The sequence below is a fragment of the Balaenoptera physalus genome (genome assembly GCF_965194825.1).
Source record: "Balaenoptera physalus genome assembly, chromosome: 15".
In the NCBI taxonomy this organism is placed as follows: Eukaryota; Metazoa; Chordata; class Mammalia; order Artiodactyla; family Balaenopteridae; genus Balaenoptera; species Balaenoptera physalus.
The window spans coordinates 26648209-26670262 of NC_138894.1; positions in this window are offsets into that span (position 1 = coordinate 26648209).

Genomic DNA, 22054 nt, shown 5'->3' on the forward strand with positions numbered 1-22054 from the left:
TTTACATATGCCTTGTAAGCTACATTTTTAATGTAAGGTTTCCATAAATAAATGCCTGAATATGTGCCAAAATGTGATGACAGATAGATGAATGGTGTAATTGACATTGTTTCTTTACTTTGCTTACTTACATCTTTAATCTTTTAATCATCTCTTATTGCCTTTTTAATCAAATAAATAGTTGAAAATGACATGCCAGTCCTCAGTCAACCTTCATTTGTCTTCATATTGTTAAACCACTATACTGCATCAGGCACTGAGCTAGTTGATGGGAATAGAGGTACAAATAGGACATAGGGTCTATTCATATAGAGTCCAAAATCCAGGGGGAGAATGTAATAAGTGTTATAACATCAGTATTTGCAAAGTGTTATTTAAAAAAATAAGAGAAACTTGCTTCTCAGAGGAAATGATATATAATGTAAGACTTAAAGAAAGAGTAGGAATCTGACAAAACTACATATGTGGCTGAGGAGAAAGGATATCCTAAGAATTGTCGTGAGCAAAAGAGCAAGTTTTATAACTATGGCCAGTTTGATGAATTAAAAATTATTTTGCATGATGGAACATAGGTTAAGTGATGGAAAAGTTATTTGAGAAGATTAAAAAAGGAGGTAGGCAGGAGTGCCAAAAGATCCCATGCCCATATTCCAACAATATTAGAGATTACAATTTGTTGTGGAGAAGCTGAATGACCTTATGTTGTAAGTGACATGATGAAAATTGCCACATTGAAAGACGAAACCAGTTGAGTTTTGTAGAATACATGGGTAGGTGGAACTCTATATGATGTTACTGGAATCTGAATTGATAGAGATCCTGCAACTGGAGAAGAATAGATCAGAGACATATTTAGGAGATAAAATATGGGAAACTTTCTGACTACCTGAATTTGGAACATGAGAGGAAGGAGGGTGTCTGAAATAAGTCAAACAAGTCTGAAATACATCAAACAATTTAAATATATGACAGGTGTTACAGATACCTATGGCATTATTTAGTTTGATTCAGGCAGAGGGAAAAATGCTAAGACTCAGCACTCTTTTTTTTTTTTTTTTAAACACCTTTATTGGAATATAATTGCTTTACAATGGTGTGTTAGTTTCTGCTTTATAACAAAGTGAATCAGCTATACATATACATATATCCCCAAATCTACTCCCCCTTCGCCTCCCTCCCACCCTCCCTATCCCACCCCTCCAGGTGGTCACAAAGCACCGAGTTGATCTCCCCGTGCTATGTGGCTGCTTCCCACTAGCTATCTATTTTACATTTGGTAGTGTATATATGTCCATGCCACTCTCTCTCTTCATCCCAGCTTACCCTTCCCCCTCCCTATGTCCTCAAGTCCATTCTCTACGTCTATGTCTTTATTCTTGTCCTGCCCCTAGGTTCTTCAGAATCTTTTTTTTTTTTTTTTTTTAGATTCCATATATATGTGTTAGCATGTGGTATTTGTTTTTCTCTTTCTGACTTACTTCACTCTGTATGACAGTCTCTAGATCCATCCACCTCACTGCAAATAACTCAATTTCATTTCTTTTTATGGCTAATATTCCATTGTATATATGTGCCACAACTTCTTTATCCATTCATCTGTCGAAGGACACTTCGGTTGCTTCCATGTCTTGGCTATTATAAATAGAGATGCAATGAACATTGTGGTACACGACTTTGTTGAATTATGGTTTTCTTGGGGTATATGCCCAGTAGTGGGATTGCTGGGCCATATGGCCGTTCTATTTTTAGTTTTTTAAGGAACCTCCATACTCTTCTCCAAAGTGGCTGTATCAATTTACATTCCCGCCAACAGTGCAAGAGGGATCCCTTTTCTCCACACCCTCTCCAGCATTTATTGTTTGTAGATTTTTTGATGATGGCCATTCTGATGGGTGTGAGGTGATACCTCAGATTCAACACTCTTATTTGAGGATGATAAGAAGGATCAGAGGGAAATTTCAGATATTCTGACTTTGGATATTATAGAAAAACTGTAAGGTAGATCTGGAATTTATCATAAATTTTATTTCCTTCAAATATCTCATATTGTATATAGTCAAGGAAGCACACTAGAGAGTAACTAATAAATCATGAATCAATGCTGATGGGCACAATGAAAATAAGATTTTACATTCTCCCTAATTATTCACAAGTGTTGATTCCAAAATCACACTGGTAAAATAAATCATCTCTTGGTATTATTTTCATTTCTCCCACAGTCCTAGCGCAGTATATTTTGCATAGTCATTACTCAATATAAATGGTGAGCATTTATTGTTTATAACATGACGAACATTCTACTAAGCATTTTAAATATATTTCTCAATTTAAACCTCATAAGAATGGTATAAGTTCAGATTTTTAAGAGACTAGATTATAAATATACAGAGATTTTGTTTTAAAAGGAAAAATAACTTGCAAAAGGTCATACAATAGAAAATGCAGTCAAGTTTAAAACTTACATCATGTGATTCTAGAGTCCCCTTAACCTGTGTAATACCTTGACCCTCAGAAAATTGTTTTTAATATACTGTGGTCCTGAAAAGGATATGTGGTATTCCTGTGTGTGTGTGTCTGTGCACGCTAATATGAGCATTTGTGATAAAGATACCACATATTGCTGACTGTGCAGCAATTTTATGATGCAATTTTTGAGACTAATGAGTAAAGAGGTCATGCAAGGCTGTATTGCTTTAGTGTTCCTTTAGATGGAACAGTTTATACTTTATTTTGACTCTCTTGTCTTTTCAATAATAGTACTGTTTATTTTATAAATTTGAAAAATAGAAAATCATAAAATGGAAAAATAAAATCTCATGTAATTCCAACTCTCAGGTTTTCTATACGAACCTATATACTATATATAGTACAAAACATTTATACATATGTATATAATGGAGAATTTACAGCGTGATGAACTATTTGTATTTTTTTATTGAATGTAGTTGATTTATAATAATACCTGTGTTAGTTTCAGGTGTACAGCATAGTGATTCAGGCTTTTTTTTTTTGCAGATTATAATTTGTTACAAGATATTGTGTATAATTCCCAGTGCTATACAGTAAATCCTTGTTGCTCATAGAAATCATATGTGCAGCTCATATAACTCAATAATAAAATAGATATTTTATGTATAGGGGTTTGTGTCTATAAATCCCATACCCCTAATTTGTCCCTCCCTCCCTCTTTCTCCCCTTTGGTAACCGTACATCTATTTTTATGTCTGTGAGTGTGTTTCAGTTTTGTATATAAAGTTATTGGTATTATTTTTTAGATTCCACAAGTGAGTGATATCATACAGTAATGTTTTTGTCTGAATTATTTCACTAAGCATAATAATCTCTAGTTCCATCCACGTTGCTGCAAATGGCAGAACTTAATTCATTTTTATGGATGAGTAATATTCCACTGTGTGTGCATGTACATGTGCGTGTGTGTGTGTATGTGTGTGTTTATACCACACCTTCTTAATCCAGTTGTCTGTTGATGAGCAATTGGATTGCTTCCAAATCTTGGCTATTGTAAATATGTCTCCTGTGAACAATGGGGTACATGTATCTTTTCAAATTACTGTTTTCATTTTTTCTGGTTATATACACAGGAGTGGAGTTGCTGGATCATATGGTAGTTCTATTTTTATTTATTTAAGGAATTTCCATAGTGTTTTCCATAGTGGCTGCACGAATTTACATTCCCACCAACTGTCAATGAGGGTTTCCTTTTTTCCACATCTTCTCCAGCATTTGATATTTAGTAGATTTTTTGATGATAGTCATTCTGACAGGTGTGAGGTGATACCTCATTGTGGTTTTTTTTTTTTTTAAACGTTTCTTTAATTAATTAATTAATTAATATTTATTTTTGGCTGTGTTGGGTCTTCGTTTCTGTGCGAGGGCTTTCTCCAGTTGTGACGAGCGGGGGCCACTCTTCATCGCGGTGCGTGGGCCTCTCTCTGTCGTGGCCTGTCTTGTTGCGGAGCACAGGCTCCAGACGCGCAGGCAGGCTCAGTAGTTGTGGCTCACGGGCTTAGTTGCTCCGTGGCATGTGGGATCTTCCCAGACCAGGGCTCGAACCCATGTCCCCTGCATTGACAGGCAGATTCCTAACCACTGCGCCACCAGGGAAGCCCCTCATTGTGGTTTTGATTTGCATTCTCTAATAATCAGCAGTGCAGAGCAGCTTTTCATATGCTTGTTAGCCATCTTTATGTCTTCTTTGGAAAACTGTCTATTCAAGTCTTCTGATCATTTTTCATTGGATTATTTATGATTTTAGCATTGAGTTGTATGATCTGCTTGTATATTCCAGATATTAACCCTTTGTTGGTCACATTATTTTCAAATATTTTCTCCCATCTCTGTGTTTTTGTTTTGTTTATGGCTTCCTTTGTCGTGCAAAACTTTTCAGTTTGATTAGATCCAATTTGTGTATTTTTTCTTTTATTTCTTTTGCCTTAGGAGACTGATCTAAGAAAATATGGCTACAATTTATGTCAAAGAGTGTTCTGCCTATGTTCTCTTCTAGGAGTTTTATGATGTCATGTCTTACATTTAGGTCTTTAAACCATTTTGAGTTTATTTTTGTGTATGGTTTTAGAGAATATTCTAATTTCATTGTTTTACATGTAGCTGTCCAATTCTCTCAGAACCACTTATTGAAGACTGTCTTTTCTCTATTGTATATTCTTGCCTCCTTTGTCATAGATTAGTTGACCATTGGTGTGTGGGTTTATTTCTGGGCTCTCTATTCTGTTCCTTTGATCTATGTGTCTGTTTTTGTGTCAAAACCATGCTGTTTTGATTACTGTAGCTTTGCAGTATAGTCTGAAGTCTGGGAGGGTTATATTTCCAGGTTTTTTCTTTTTTCTCAGGATTGCATTGGTAATTTGGGGGTTTTGTGGTTCCATATAAATTTTATAATTATTTACTCTATTTCTGTGAAAAATGTCTTTGGTATTTTGGTGGGAATTGCATTAAATCTGTAGAGTCCTTTGAGTATTATGGCCATTTTAATAATACTGATTCTTCCAATTCAAGAGAATGGCTATCTTTCCTTTTCTTTGAATCATCTTCAATTTCCTTTATCGATGTTTTATAGTTTTCAGCATATAACTTTTTCACCTCTTTGGATAAGTTTGTTCCCAGATATTTTTTGATACAATTTTAAATGGGATTTAAAAAAAAAAATTCTCTTTCTGATATATCATTATTATTGTATAGAAATGCAACCAATTTCTATATAGTAATCTTGCATCCTGCTATGTTTTGGAACTCATTTAATAGTTCTAACAGTTTTTGGGTGCAGACTTTAGGATTCTCTGTACAGAGTATCATGTCATTTGCAAGTAGTGATGGTTTTGCCTCTTTGTTTTTAATTTGTATAAATTTATTTCTTTTTCTAGTCTGATTGCTGATTGCTGTGGCTAGGTGTTCCAATACTATGTTAAATAGAAGTGGTATGAGTGGGCATCCTTGTCTTGTTACTGAATTTAGCAGAAATGATTTCAGAATTTAACTGTTGAGTATTATGTTGGTTGTGGGTTTGTCATAAATGGCCTTTGTTGTATTGAGATATGTTCCCTCCATACCCACTTTGATAAGAGTTTTTCTTCTTTATTTTGAATGGATACGGAAATTTTTCAGATGCTTGTACTGTGTCTGTTGAGATGATCATGTGATTTTTGTCTTTCCTATTGTTAATGTGGTGTATCACATTGATTGATTTGAGTATGTTGAACTATTTTTTTGACCCTGGAATAAATCCAAGTTAATCATGATGTATGATCCTTTTTATGTATTGTTGGATTCAGTTTGCTAATATTTTGTTGAGGCTTTTTGTATCTATATTTATCAAAGATATTGGCCTGTATTTTTTTTTTTTTTTTTTCTTAATTGGAGTGTCTTGTCTGGTTTTTCTATCTGGGTAATGGTGGGCTTGTAGAATGAATTTGGGAATGCTCCTTCCTCTTCAATTTTTTGGAATAGCTTGAGAAAAATAGGTAGAAGTTCTTCTTTATATGTTTGGTAGAATTCCCCAGTGAAGCCATCCAATCCTGGATTTTATTTGCAGGGGCTTTTTTTTTTTTTTAGAGATTCCATTTCATTTCTAGTGGTCAGTCTTTTCAAATTATCTATTTCTTCCTGACTCAGTCTTGGCTGACTCTGTGTTTCTAGAAATTTGTTCATTTCTTCCAGGTTGTCCCATTTGTTGGCATATAACTGTTCATATTATTCTCATGATTTTTTGTATCTATGTGGTATTAGTTGTTATATCTCCTCTTTCATTTCTTATTTTATGTATTTGGGATTTTGCTCTTCTTTGTGAGTCTCACTAAATGTTTCTCAATTTTGTTTATCATTAAAAAAAAGAGTTCTTGGTTTCATTGATCTTTTCTTTTTTTTTTTTTTGAAGTCTACTTTATTTCCTCTCTGATCTTTCTGATTTCCTTTCTTCTACTGACTTTGGGCTTTGTTTGTTTTTCTTTATATAATTATTTTAAGTAGTAGTTAGGTTTTTGTATTTGAGGTATTTCCTTTTTCTTGAGGAAGGCCTGTTTCAGTATGAACTACCCTCTTAGACCTGCTTTTGCTCCATCCCATATTTTTGTAAAGTTGTGTTTTCATTGTTTTTTGTCTCAAGGTATTTTCTGATTTCTGATTTGATTTCATCCTTGAACCATTGTTTTTTTATTAGCATGTTGTTTATTCTCTATGTGTTTGTTCTTTTTCCATTTTTCTTTCTGTAGTTGATTCCTAGTTTCATACTGTTGTGGTCAGAAAAGATGCTTGATAAAATTTCTATCCTCTTAAATTTGTTGAGGCTTGTTTTATGACTTAGTATGTGATCTGTCCTGGAGAGTGTTCCATATGCATTTGAAAAGAATGTGTATCTTGTTTTTTTGAACGTAGCGTCTTTTATATATCAATTAAGTGCAACTGGTCTATTGTGTCATCCAGGACCTTTGTTGCCTTATTGATTTTCTTTCTGGATGATCTGTCTGTTGATGTCAGTGGGATGTTAACTGCTCTTACTATTATTGTATTATTGTCAATTTCTTCCTTTATGTCTGTTAGTATTTGCTTTATATACTTAGGTGCTCCTGTATTGGGTGCCTATATTTTAAGGAGTGTAAAAGTCCATTCCTGTATTGATCCCTTTATCACTATGTAATGTCCTGCTTTGTCTTTTGTTATAGCCTTTGTTTTAAAGTCTATTTTGTGTGATATGACTGTTACCCTCATTTCCTTTGGCATGAAATATCTTTTCTATACCCTCACCTTTAGTCTGTGTGTGTCTTTTGCCCTGAAATTAGTCTCTTGTGGACAGCATATTGAAGATTCTTGTTTCTTTTTGATCCAGTCAGCCACTCTATGTCTTGATCAGAGCATTTAGTTCATTGGCATTTAAAGAAATTATTGATAGGTATAACTTATTGCCATTATATTCCTTGTTTTCCAGTTGTTTTTGTGGTTCTACTCTGTTCATTTCTTCTTTTTGTTTTTCCTGTTTTGGTCTGATGATTTACTTCTGTAGTATGCTTATGTTCCTGTTTTTTTGCTTTTCTGTGAATCTATTTTAGGTTTTTGATTTGTGGTTACCATGGGGTTCATGTATGTTGACTCATAACTATGTCTACTTGCTCTAAACTGATAATCATTTAAGTCCAAACACAGCCTAAAATATCTACATTTTTACTCCCCTCCCCGACATTTTGAACTTTTGATGACCTATTTTACATCTTCTTGCTTATCCTTTTATTGTTTATTGTAGTAATAGTTGCTTTTGTAATTTTTTGATTTTTATTCTATGTACTGTCTTATTTAAATGGTCTTCAATACTTACTATATACTTGCCTTCTTATTGGCGTTTTTCTTTTCCTATAGATTCTTGCTACTTTTCCATTTAGAGAAGACCTTTCAACATTTCCTTTATGCTAGGTTTAGTATTGTTGAATTCTTTTATTTTTTGCTTGTCTAAGATTTCTTATCTCTCCTTCTACTAGAGATGATAATCTTGTTGGATAGAGTATATTAGGTTGCAGATTTTTCCCCTTCCGGACTCTGAATATATCATGCCACTCCCTTCTGTCCTGCAAAGTTTCTGCAGGGAAATCAGCTGATGGCCTTGTAGGGGTTCCCTTTTAAATGACTCTGTTTTTCTCTTGATGCCTTTAGAATTCTGTCTTTAACTTTTCCCATTTTAATTATGATATGTCTTGGTGTGGGTCTATTTGGGTTCATTTTGCTTGGGACCTTTTGTGCTTCCTGTACCTGGATATCTGTTTACTTCTTTAGGTTTGGGAAGTTTTCAGGCATAATTTTTTAAAATACATTTTTGATCCCCTTCTCACTCTCTTCTCCTTCTGCAACCTCTTTTACGTGTAAGTTGGCATGTTTTATATTAACCCATAGATCTTGTATATTGCTTTCTTTTCTTTTCTTTTTTTTGTAAGTTTCTTTTTCTGTCTGCTGTTCTGCTTGGTGTTTTCCATTGTTTTATCTTCCAGATCACTAACTCATTCTTCTTTGTCACTTTTTTTGCTATTCTTTGCTTCTAGATTGCTTTTGAACTCAGAAATTAAATTGTCTATTTTTGATTGGATCATCTTTTAAGTTTCTAGTTCCTTGTTACAATGACCCACATTTATATCAATAATCTTTTTACATTCAGTTAGCATTTTTATTGCCATCTTTCTGAACTCAGTGTCTGGTTGACTGATGATCTCTGTTTCATTGTTTGTCCTTTCAGGGGTTTTCTATTGCTCATTTTGTTGGGAGTAGTTCCTCTGACTTTTCATTTTACTTAACTTTCTCTGTCTATGAATTTAAGATGAATAGTCATGTATTGTGGTCTTGAAGGGGTGTTTTAATGTGAGACCATCCCTAAGTAGACTGCGTGTGTCCAATATCTTTGGGGTGAGAGCTGGTTTTGATTTGGATGCCACGCACATCTTTCCTCAGGGTGTGCTGGTCACTATCACCTTGATAGGGGTGTCGTTGCTGTTAGAGGATCTAAAGGCTGCACAAGGTGTGAGGCAGGACTTCCTTTCTGGTCTGTGGCTATCACAGCCCTGTCAGGGATGCGGTCTGCTCCCCAGTTACTGGAAATAAAGCCCTGAAGGTTGAGCTTAATCAGGCTCTGTTCCCTTTGAGTGTGCATTTGCCCCAAAGCAGGGGAGTGCTGAAGTAAATGAAGCTTATGAGCCCATAGACGTCTGATTCATTGCCTGTGTAGGTTTCCAGGGCTCGGCTCAGATGCAGCCCAAGTTGTGTCCCTTACCATTTTGTGGTCATCCTAGATCTCGTCCAAGGCTGTGTTGTGGAGTGGGTGGGGTTGGAGCTGTTCCTGTGGCACTGCTTGAGTAAGCACAGAAAATAGCTGCTACTCCCCCCTCCACACTTGGACCACACCCCAGGTTCCCAGGCTGTCACTCTGTAGCTAGATCAAGTGTTTTCTTAGGGTCGGCCCAGATCCCATTCCAAGCTATGGTATGGAATAATCTGGGCTGGGGTATTCACCTGGTTGGATTGGTGATGGTGGCGAGGTAGCCACTGCCAGTGCAGAACTCTTGACACCCTTTAGTTGGCAAGCCAGCACCTGTACACACTTTGCGAGTGGAGGTTAGACTTCTCCATCTTTTCTATCTGTCCAAGCAGTTCTCCCAGCAGGCAAGGGCATTTGTCTCTTTCACATAGCACCCTAGGACTGGGACACCTAGACTTTGGCTCAACCCACTCTTGCCCCAGGGCAAGTATCTGCTTATGTGGATCTTCTCTTCTTTTCAGATCCTTTGCAGGGATGGAGGCCCTGACCCTATGCCTTTTTTCCATTCTACCCAGTTATGTGGAAATCTTTCTTGAAGCTTTGGTTATATAGGAGTTCTTCTGCCAGTTTTCAGTTAGTTTTCCATGAGAAATTTTCCATACGTAGGTGTATTTTTTATGTGTTTATGGGGGGAAGGGAGCTCCATGTCCTTCTACTTTGCCATCTTGATCTGAACCTGCGTATGTATTTTTTAACAAATTGATGATTGTACTGTGAATTCTCTATTGTAACATTGTTTTACCTAACCAATATATTTGGAACATTTATCCATTATATGAAATAATATCCTATAAAAAGTTTTCAAAATGATATATTATTCTCTCTTTTAATATGTAAGAATTTAATTAGTTTTTTTTACTGTTTACTAACTAAGAGAATGGAGAAGAAGATGTGGTATGTGTGGTCCTCCTGATTTAACTCACTTTTTGTGTTCTTTCTGCTTGTAGTCTTGGGAAGTCACTGTCACATCAGGCAATTTCTAAGAACTAGTTTTCTGCTTGGTCATATTTTCATTTCTAATGCACAATAAACCAGTGGTTATGAAGATAGTAACAATGGAATTGGTCTTCCCCAAGTACAGGTAATAATGGGATGCAATATTTGTAGAGATTTTTAACATAGTAATAAAACAAAATGAGTCAGCCTCCTTAAAAAAAAATCACCATGTACTGGCATTTAAAACAATTCAAGTGATATAGTACTCTTCCTTACCTGGATGTGGACTCCCACAGACATAACCCTTAATATACCACTGATCCCTACCATTATAATTGTACCCTCCAGCCTACCAAGATAAATGAACAGTAGTTGTATCACATACTATATTTAAATTCTGTGTATCCAACATCAAATACTTAGAACAGCTTATTTTGCATGCTGTTTACATACGCTGCTGAAATTTTTCCTAGTACATGTGTGCCTTGTCTATTCCAGATACTACCTTCCTCTCAATCCCTTCCCTATTCAAACTGAGTGTTTGTTTTTTTGTAACACTCTCATGTGCACTTCTGATGTGACTCATTTTTAAGATGGGAATAATTTTTCTTATGTCTTCTATCTTGTCTTCTCTTTTTCCAGGAACGCTTTGATGTTTGTGATATTAGCTATTAGATAGCAGCCTATGCCCCATCGCTAACATTGATGTGGGGTTTTCTTTTCCTATATTTAGGATGTTTTCTTTATTTTAGTATTTTTCTAGGAAGGAGCTGCTAGATCCTTATATTCAAATTGTACTTCTCTCCATCATGACATTTATTTTTAATTAATACTATGAACAACATTGGATACAATTTTAAAATTTGAGAACTTATCAAGAGTATCTTTTAAAGAGTATTTTAATTAAGTATTTACTCAATTTAAATAGTTAAAATAGCAATAAAGCATCATTTGATACTGATTTTGCAAGTTCCATATATAGGGAGTTGAGGATCTTTTTTAATGCTTATTTCCACTTGACTAAAATGGAAAAAGGAATGAATCAGTTTATTTTGATTTATGGAATGTCATGACCTATTTGGATAAACATTATTGAGATCATTGCCTTGAATTTCTAAAAACCTCTTACAGCCTAGGCACTTTTTTTTTTTTTTTTCTCTTGAGTTCCCCATCAATCTCTTTTGCATTTCATTTAGGTAGTAAAAGTAGTTGAGCTGCATCATTTAGTAACTCTTATTTCACCCTCCATAAACTTTACTTTCTGCGTTAAAGTGTACAATAGCATTAACTTTTTTATTTTGAGACTAAAATGTCTTAGGTTTGAGAACTAAGCAAGTTGTCTGTAAATGTATTTTCTAGTCCATTTGTTAAATCTGCAGTAATAAATGTCCACATTTGGTAAAAAAAAAAAAAAAAAAAGAAGAAGAGTAGTTTAATAGACTACTTTGGGTGAAGATTAGAGGAAATTTTGAAATTTCAAATTTCAGCATCAAGTAACAGTAATCATAATTACCCAAGGGGACACTCTAGATTTAGAGGTCAGATACTCATGGTGCTGGACATCGTCAACAAAAAGTTCAATATTCTCTAGAAAAGGCACTCAGGGAAACATTAATAATGTGACCATTGCCTCTGAGTTCTCCTTTCACCACCGAGGACAGCCCACCTTGGGCTCTTCACCTTCTACAGGATCATTTTCTAGGCAACAAGCCTGGAAAACTATTCCAACAAGATACTTGCTGCAACAGAGTGTACATGAGGAGATTTCAAGATTTAAAAATTTGAGAAATACTACATATTCTACCTTCCCACCTAAGCATGCAATTCTTCTTTCATTTAACACCTATTACTATTCCATAGGACTACAGTTCCTTAGAACATTCCTTCAAAAATTCTCTTCAGCAACTGGAAGCCATGGGTTGTGTGTTCAGCTCTGGATCAGGCTCTCATTAGGCTCACCAGTAGCTGGCATACTGATACGTTGCCTGAAGGATTCATAAAAGGGAGAATAAAGGAAAAGATTGTATAGGGTGCACCCTCCAAATCAGTTACCATTATTTTCTAGGCTCTCTGAGGGAGCCTATGAACTCCTTCACGGATAACCTGTCATTAGTCCTTACAGATGGAAATACCTGTCTTTGTTTTTCATGACAGGATCATCCTTAATAACTAGAATCTTCATGTGGTTCCAAAGCATGTGACATAATTTCTGACAGGGTTTGTATGTATTCAGTCAGTTTTGGTGACTAGGTGATAATTCCCAAAGTGTAATCAGTGGATCATTTATATTGAAATTGCCTGGGTGGCTTGATAAAAATTCAGATTTCTTTACATATTGAACTGCAATATCTGGGGAGTGGGATCATTGTGACTGCAGTTATAGAAGCGAGATTCTCAGGTACTTCTTGTACTTGCTAAGGTTTTTAGAAACACTGATTTAAATTACAAAATAGTGCTTATTTTTTAACTGGATCCTCATATGTGCCTGAGGTTCTCCACCTGAGTGGAATCTTCTCACACTGCCATGTCCTCCTACTTCACGGATATGAACTGTCTGAGCCAGAAGCTTTGGTTAAGTTGAAAAACTGACTGATATAGAAGCTTGGTAGGGAGAAGATTCTGGGACCTTTGTAGACTCAAGTTTTGAGCTCTACAGCCCAGAGATAAAAAGCAGAAGGGGACTGTAACAGCTGATATGAATGGTAAGATTTCCTCAGACTCCATTAGCTGATCAAGAAAGTAACAACAGACCTTTGAGGTTTCAGTTAGGTCTGAGTCAGACTTTATGGTATGTAGGCCAAATCCAACCTACTGCCTGTTTTTATAAATACATATATGTTTATTAGAATACAACAATGCCCTTTCATTTCCTTATTGTTTATGGCTGCTTCCATGCTACAATGGCAGAGTTAAGTAGTTTCAGTAGAGACTATCTGGCCAGTAAAGCCTAAAATATTTACTATCTGGCCCTTCACAGAAAAATCTTACCAATTCCTGGTTGAGGATAATTTTATTCTAGGTGTAGTATCAGTTTAGAGGAATAGTTTTGTCTTATATTCATTGAAACATGAAAGCAATCCAAGATTTATTTGCTTGGTTCAAATAACACAAAGAACATAGGTGAGATTCAAGTGTTACTTCAGGGTCTCATTGTAAACCAGAATGTTCTTCCATGAAAATGGATGCTAAATTTAATTTGTCATGGTATTTAATATTTAAACAACTATGAAAGCAGATGAACTAGGAGTTTAAAAGTGTTCTAATTGGAACATTCAATTTTTTCAGTATGTTTCCCTCCTTTGGGTGGGGGTGGGTGTGTTACAAGGTTTGCTCATTCCAATGATCATGGGGCTCAGTTGCTCACTTTGAGTTGGAAAATTTATCAACACATCATGCCAGAGAGCTACAAAATCAGCCTCGGAATTTTCATCAATCAAGAGATTCTGTCAAAATTATTCCTAGTTTGCATTCTGGATTCCCGGGAAGAGATTTTCACAAGAAATTTAACACTATGATTATAGCACAGGCCCTCTGCTTAGCTACTGGGTGCAAATGGTTAGCTTTTCTATAAATACTTAATTTCATATTAATGGAAAGAGTAGAGAAATGTTTGATCCCATGAAATTTTGTAGTTAATAAGACAACTTTTTGCCACCATGTGAGTCATATCAACAGTTAAACCTGACCGTACTGTCACAAAGGTACCCAAGATTTACAGCTGAAAATAGCTGAAATTGTAACCATGACAACAGAAGACTTAAACCTGAATAAAATAAAAGTGTATATCTCTTGAGGGAAATCTACTCTATTTAACAAAGCCACATCATAAGGGTCTATATTCTGAGAAGTGGTCATTCCAAAATTATATGACTGTGTGCCATTGTGAGAAACTTGGATTATTACTTCTCATATTCAAGTCTTTTCATCCTGTTAAAGTAGGTTGAATTTAGTCATTTTATCAAAGAGTTCACTTTCCAATAGTGGGCACTAAAATACTGCCAAATCAATTTAAATCGATCAGGAAGGGCATATGGTAACCCAAGTTTGACCTAGATTAAATGGTAAATTATGGAAATGAAAATAAAGAATTCTCTTGAAATTGTGAAAGTTAGATTTAAATTTTGAATAGTTAATACATTTTCTTGTTATTTTGGAAAGTAAAACAATATTCCTTACCTTGAAATTCTTAAATTATGTTTCCCCTACTGTGAGAAAAAAAGGTCCAGAAAATATTATTTGGAGTAGAAGGAAGATGTGGTCCAGTGACCTGTTTTCCTATAATTAACCAAAGACATATTTTCTCATTATGAAGAGTACAGTTGAAAAAAAATGTGTTTGTGAATAAAGTGGGCATCTTAAAAACTAAGTGGTAAAGAAGCTACCCTTAAGACTAGAAGAAGACAAAACTCAAATCAACTTCTCTCCTAATCATCATACTTACACATTTGCCATTCATATTGTCCACAAACTGATCAGCAGGATCACAGAACAGACACTTCTAGTCTGTTAATCACTCAAATTTATTTTATTTATTTATATATTTTTAATTGAGGTATAATTGACATATAACTTTATATTACTTTCAGATGCACTACATAATGATTCAATATTTATATATATTACAAAATGATCAAATACATAAGTCTAGTTAACTTCCATCATTCCACTCCAGTTTTATTATTACTTAGTGCTTGTAAGATTACTTTTAAATTTTGGAACAAGTGAAAAGAATTTATTTATGTGTATTTTCACTTAATTTTTTCCAGCTATTATTTAAAAAACAGCCGATCTATCAATTGACTTTTGTATAAATCCTCTAGACTAAAATCATCATAAATAACATGTGGTATACTTATTATATTTTATTTCTTCCTTAAAATAGAAAAATGCTAATATGTAGACCTATTGTTAAATCACGTTGATGTATTCCTCTTCCAAAGTGTTGAAATTAAGTAAAACAGGCTGTACGTGAATGCATCTGTATGGTATATCTGAAGACACATTGTCAGGAAAACAATGAGGTTTTCCTGATATCTGGGAAACTTGAGTTCATTTTAGCTTCATTAATGATGCATGTTTAGATATTGGACAAAACAGCTCCTGAATAACTCAATTATGCTACATATTAATGGTGATAACAAAGCTCTTTCCAGGAAGGCAAAAGAATATGCCACTAAGCAGGCAAACCCTAGTAATTGTTTGAGTCAGAATTGCTTCCATTCAAATAGACAAATGTGCTTCCAGATAGCATTTCATTAATTCCCAATCAGTAAACCATTAACAGTGCGGAGGACATTATTATTAAATAATCCAAATCTTATAGTTTCATGAGACTTTTATTGCTTGTCCTTGTGATAAGCTTTATAATTATCCAGAAATAGAAAAGCTAAACTATATTCTGAATACATTAGTAAAGATACAAACTTATGACTCAACCAGTTAGGGAATGTTTGCCATTTTTCATTCAAATGTAAACATAAACTCTGGAAGCAATAAATTAATGTTCTTTAGCTTTCAGTGGTGTGGAAGAGTCATATTGTTTTATCAGTGAAGGTCTATTTTATGAGGGACTGGCATTGGCACATTTAAAATTATCAGCTTGTCTTATATTTGCTTCAACACAAGGACAACTGATTCTCAGGCACCAATTGTCATCTAACTTAAAAATACTGGAACAGAAAGTATTTTTAACATTTTGAAAGGAAGAATAATGTTCAGAATTTATTTATTTGAAATAGTTGCAGTCTTACTTGAAGGGTACTTTTTCCTGTATAATTAGTCTTATAATGTTTTATCTACACTTCCATTTGTTCAACCAACACACATTTATTGGCAATGAAGAAAAGAATAGCAAAACAGAATTCCTAATTTCATGTGCTTTAAATCTAACTATGACAAAACTCCTTCTTGAAAACACTTTCACCTACAACTGATCTTTAAAAAAATTATTTAATTTTTTAAAAGAATTGGGTCAGGTCTCAATATTTCCCTTTTTCCTACATTAAAAATATTCTTATAGGGACACAAATTTGACTATGTACAGAATGTAGTCTTTTTTAACTATTTGTAAAAATAATTATTGAAGGTTTGGATAGAAATATCTTTTGGCTCAAAGGATATTATTTCAAACAAATTAATCAGTATTGACTAGATCCAGCAAAGGATTCAGTTCTTTTCTAACCTTTTTAATTCAAATACAATATCCATATTCACAGTTTAGAAGGTTAATAGAATTTTCTTAACTAACACCATTTACATTGCATTAGATGGAGTTTGGATAATTTTTCTGCCATATGCTAGGTTAAATTGAGCTGCTTAAGCATGAGGTTATGTTGTATTTGTGACCAATTTCATAACAATACCTGAAGTACCTTGATGGGCATGCCTTCAGATGTGAATGAGCTAAAATGCCATGGTACCATAGAGGCCTCTGAGGTGACCTTTTATGATATACTTCTAGGCTATTCTTCAGAACTATGGATTGCTCTTACTTTTTTCTTGGGAAATCTCTTTAAGAATTTCTGAACTTTCATAAAAATGCTCAGAAATCTGGAAGGGCTTTCTTGATCCTTTTCCCAAGAATTGCCACTCTTACTACACTTTCTATCCCTTGAGAATCCACTTTTCTTTGTTTGCACCAAGGCCTCTATTCATTCATTCTTGTCAAACTTACACCTCTTACTGCTGACTTCTTACTCTCTACTAACTTTACATATTTTCTATCGTATCCCTTATTTTTCCTACTTATTTCTTTCTCCATGGCTCTTAATTTTGGTTATAATGGGACTTCGTCTATGATCTTGACCAGTCAATGATAATGCAGCTTACCACTTTTCTGTTGAAACAGTTATTGCATTGTCTATATTTTTCTAATATTATCACCATAAGTATTTTATATCAAAATAAATAATGTGTTTACAATATCACAAGGTGATTTCAACTATCTCAATGTGTTCATTGATGATAATTCTGTTAGATATGAGCAAATTATCACAGTAACAGGGAAGTAACATATTTTACAGATAAGTCAACTGAAACACAAAGAGACTGAATATACAAGAAGAATCTGAGATCTTTCCAAATCCTGTGGTCACTGAGCATTACCACGTCTCTACTAATATTTTTGGCACGTTTTTCCATGTCTCCCCCAAGAGCTGAAATTCCTTTCATCCATCAAGTCTGGCTGAAAATGTTTTCTCATCTATGAAGTGTTCTGTGAACTATTCAAGCAGAAAGAATTGTTCTTTCTTTGGGGTATTTTCCAGCTTCTAGGAGAGAAGGTTTTATATTGTATTATATTTAGTTGTATATGGCTCTGCATCTACTTTATTGGGAATTCTATGAGAGTGAGCAGCCTGACTTCTTTATACTTATATCCCAAGTCTTTAACACAGAGCTAGAAACTTAATAATTATTAATTTACTTGAACTTATTTTAAAAAATGCATCTAGATTTAAGGTTAACTCCAAGGGCCAGGGATGCCTAAGAAACAGGGACGTGGGGGTAAGTGTATTTTTATTAGCTAAAAGATTGCTCATTTTTTTCTAAAGCACTCTATTTCTCTTAATTGTATGAAATAGTTGAATTTGAGTATAAATATGGAATATTCACTAGAGAGAATTAAACCTATCAATCACTTAAAACAAATATGGCCTTTGTAAAGACTTAATCACCACAGGCTTCAAATCTAACACAGATAGCTTAATTTAAAATCAGTAAAATATTTTAAATCAAATCCTCCAGATATCATGTAGTCCTTGCCTTAAAATCTACAAAACCTAGTTATGATTAATGGCATTTTTATGAATCCCAAATCTCATTACTGAGTATTGCTGAATTTACTTTCAGTTCAATGTTTAAGTATAGTCAGATTAAAACTATTCAATGATTCCTTACAACTTGTAGCAAATCATTATTACTTCCTTCTATTGCTATTGTAATATTAATCATAATGAATTCCTTTGAAATTCAGTGGAGCAGTAACATATTATTCCTTATGCATTTCCACTATAAATTATCTCTAGTGAAATAACTGCCTAAGAACTATTATTAAGTTACTACATAACACCTGCAGAATCATAATCAGACCAAGGAATTTATTCCAAATGAAGTTACTATGACCAGTTCTACTGGAAATGGAAGTCAGATAAATGAAAAAAAGATAAGAAATACTAAAAATAAAATATTTCTAAATAGTGTAAGATTATTAAATTTCCTCTGCAAATATGTCCAGTAGACTTTAATGAAAAAAGATTAAAATGCAAAGAATTGGGCTTGTCACATGACAAACCCAAGAGAGTTCAGTCATGTAGATTATACATATCTCTAGTCTAATTAAATGGTGAAAGAGATTTATGGGTACAATAGGAACATAGCCTCAAGGTATATTTGTCATCTCCTCTGTCTGTAAAATTTTCTGCTCACAGTAACAAGAAGTAATGAGGGCAGGAAGAAACAAAGGACAGCCCTATCCCTTTTGCCATTGAATAGATTTGTGCTGGTGTTTACTTGCTGTTGCTGTGCAACTTGCAACTCTCACAGTATTTGGAGTTCTCTATCTTAAGTCAAAGTTTCCTTCCTCTCTATCTTGTGAATAAAATAGGTTGAGGATCTGCAAAAAGAGAAAACTACAGAAATCAACTGATAGTACATAATTTTAAAACATTCTCCAGTCCAAGGCATGAGGGAGGAAGATCAAGTTATCTGGGCAGCTCATAATTTTTTTTTCTTTTTTTTAATCTGAGGAGTCACATTGAAATTCCTTTCTTTTGTTTGGTCATTTCTAAGAAGCTAGCGTAAGCATACCTATTCTCTCAAACCTAAGAATAAAAAGGAAGGCATAAATGACAGGCATAAATGACATTGTGATTAGTGGTTGTATTGTATTCATTACAACTTCTACTCCTCTCTAATGGGCAGCTGCCCTCTGAAGTAAGTTGTCAAAATTAGAATGCTGTTTGTATGTGTGTATGTGTCTGCATGCTTGCATGCATGAGTGCGTACAAATGTCTATCAATTTGTCCATGTGTCTGTGTGAAGATGTCTCATTTCTGTTTTATCTGTAAATTGATTGCTTGAACATGCAAGCATGAATTAGATAAGATGGGGTGAGGCACTAAGTTAGGCATGAATATGACTTTATAAAACAAGTCATAATTCCTACATTAATATACTTAATTTATAATGACCATTCCTTGGAAGAATCTGACTTCAAATCCAGGCATGTTCACTTTACTGGATCTGTTCTTCTAGGCAAGTTGTGTATCCTATCTAATTTGTTAATGTCTTTTTCATTTCTACAATGGGGAGGCTACCAGTAACAGTACTATTATGAGGCTTGAAAGAGATAAGGCATAAACTACCTCATTGTAGCCTCAGGATCATTGAATGAATTCAATAACTATTAGTTCTACTTCTGCTGCTACTTATTATTATCAGCTTACTCTCTTATTCCTCCTGATTGATTTTCAGTTGACAAGTGCATTAACATGTTAAGAATTTCATTTTTTCCATCTCAAATCTCAATATTTCCTTGAAATTCCCAGATCAAGAACTGAGAATTCAAAACCCCGTCCCTTAATACAAAACTGGTGATTCCATCACACTTATGAATTAAGTTTTATTTATCATTCCAACCATTTTATCATTATCTAAACATGTCATCTTTCAGGACTTCCTGGTGATATTATAATCTTTTTAAAAGATTATAATAAAAGAAAGGAACTTAACATTTGTTCTCTTCCTCACCTGTATATGCCAGGTATACCTTATTTGGCAGAAAGGACATACTTTGAGTAATGGCTCATAAATAAATCCATGTATATTGAATGATGATTCAAGTGATATTTAAAAATTTCAATGAAACTTTAGAGGAAAAATTAACTTCTCCTTTTTATATTGTATAATTTTGAAGATTATAGACAAAATTCTTACTGTAGTATGCATTAGCAAAACATTTAACATTTGTTACATGCCTACTGGGCTGCTGAAACTGGCCAGGCTTTATGTATTCTGTTGCATTTATTTTTTCAATGAAGCCAGCAATGCATACATTATTATCTCAATTTTAAAGAAAAAAATTGTGGTTCAGAAATAATAACTTGTAAGTTCACTAAGTATTAGGAAGTGATAAAGGTATCCAATGTGCATGATTTTTAGTGTATGTTTTTAGGACTATACTGCTAAGATTTTTTTCAAATACTGAAGTCTTATCTGTGCTTTTATATACAGCCTTATTTCCAAACACATAAGAACACTGGACATCTTCTTTCCATGCAATTGAGAATAGTTTTTCTATTTTTCATATATTTACTGTGATTTGAATTTGCCTTTATAGTTATGTCTTAGTCTGTTAGGGCTGCTGTAGTAAATACTGTAGATTGATTGGTGCCTTAGAAACAACAGAAGTTTATTTCTCACAGTTCTGGAAGAAGTCCAAGATAGGAAGTCCAAGATAAAGGCACCAGACTTGATGTCTGGTGAGAACCTGCTTTCTGGTTCATAGACCACACTCTTCTCACTGTGCTCTCACATGGTAGAACAGAGGTAGCTCTCTGGCATCTCTTTTATAAGGGCACTAATCACATTCGTGAAGGCTCCCTCCTCATGACCTCCAAATACCATCACATTGGGAGTTAAGTTTCAACATACCAATTTTGGGAGACACAAATATTTAGTCTGTACCAAGTTATAAAGATAATGCAAACTAAAATATAAATGTATAAATTTATGAACATATGCTTATATCAATCCCACTGAACATAATTAAAAGTGTGATTTCCTTGTAATATTTACTCCCCAGAAGGTTTTCAACCATCTTTTAGGAAAGTATTTAGGTGTAAGGAAATAACTGGCTTCTAAGTTGTTACCCATGGAGTCAAGATGCAATGGGCCTACATTTAGAAAACATGACAAAATGCTGCACTTTAAAGACACTGCACTGAGATTTCAAGTATAAGTTGTTTAAAAAGTTTAATTACTATTATTATTATTAAGAGAAACCTTAAATTTTTTAAGAGAAATTGAGTGGAAAACAAGCATGAGAAAGGACATATGAATTTCTTACCACAATTTCTCAATTGTGGATACAATTATGGTTGCATATTTGAATGAAATAAAAGTAAAAGAAAAAACAGTTTTGTTGTTGTGATTTTTTAAAAAACCACCTTCCATAATGCTTCTTTGAAAAAAAATACACATTTTTTTACTCAAAATATGATTGCTCAACATGTTTCATTTTTTTAATCCCAAATGTTTCCCACATATATTAATCAAAATTTTACTGTTTTTCTGTTCTCTTTGTTCTTGAAGTTCATTATAAGACTTTAAAAAAAGATTGCATTAAAGATATGCAGATCTTTTTTTCAGTGCCCAATAGGTTAAAAATCTTTGTAATCAAATGCTGCTTCTAATTCTATGAAGAGTTATTTAATAATTTGTATTACACCTTGGATCCTCTTTCTGCCACCAACTGCACTGTACATTTGCCACAGCAGTTGACGTTTCATTTTCACCAATATTGCCCCATGCCTTAATGGGCCATTTTCAATCTGCTAAAATAAAACATCATACATTTTATTATTGTGACATTTTCACAGCAAATTTTTCTGCACTGAAGAAGTTATTACTCTGAGACCAATCAGTATACATTAAAGTGAATCTACTTTCCTCAGGAAAATATAAAAAGTGTCATTTAGATATCCTAGTTACTTTATCTTATGAACAATTCCTTGGAGTTGAAGTTACTTGCATATTCTATCTTTTTTTTTTTTTTTTACAAAGATAAAAGGGAAA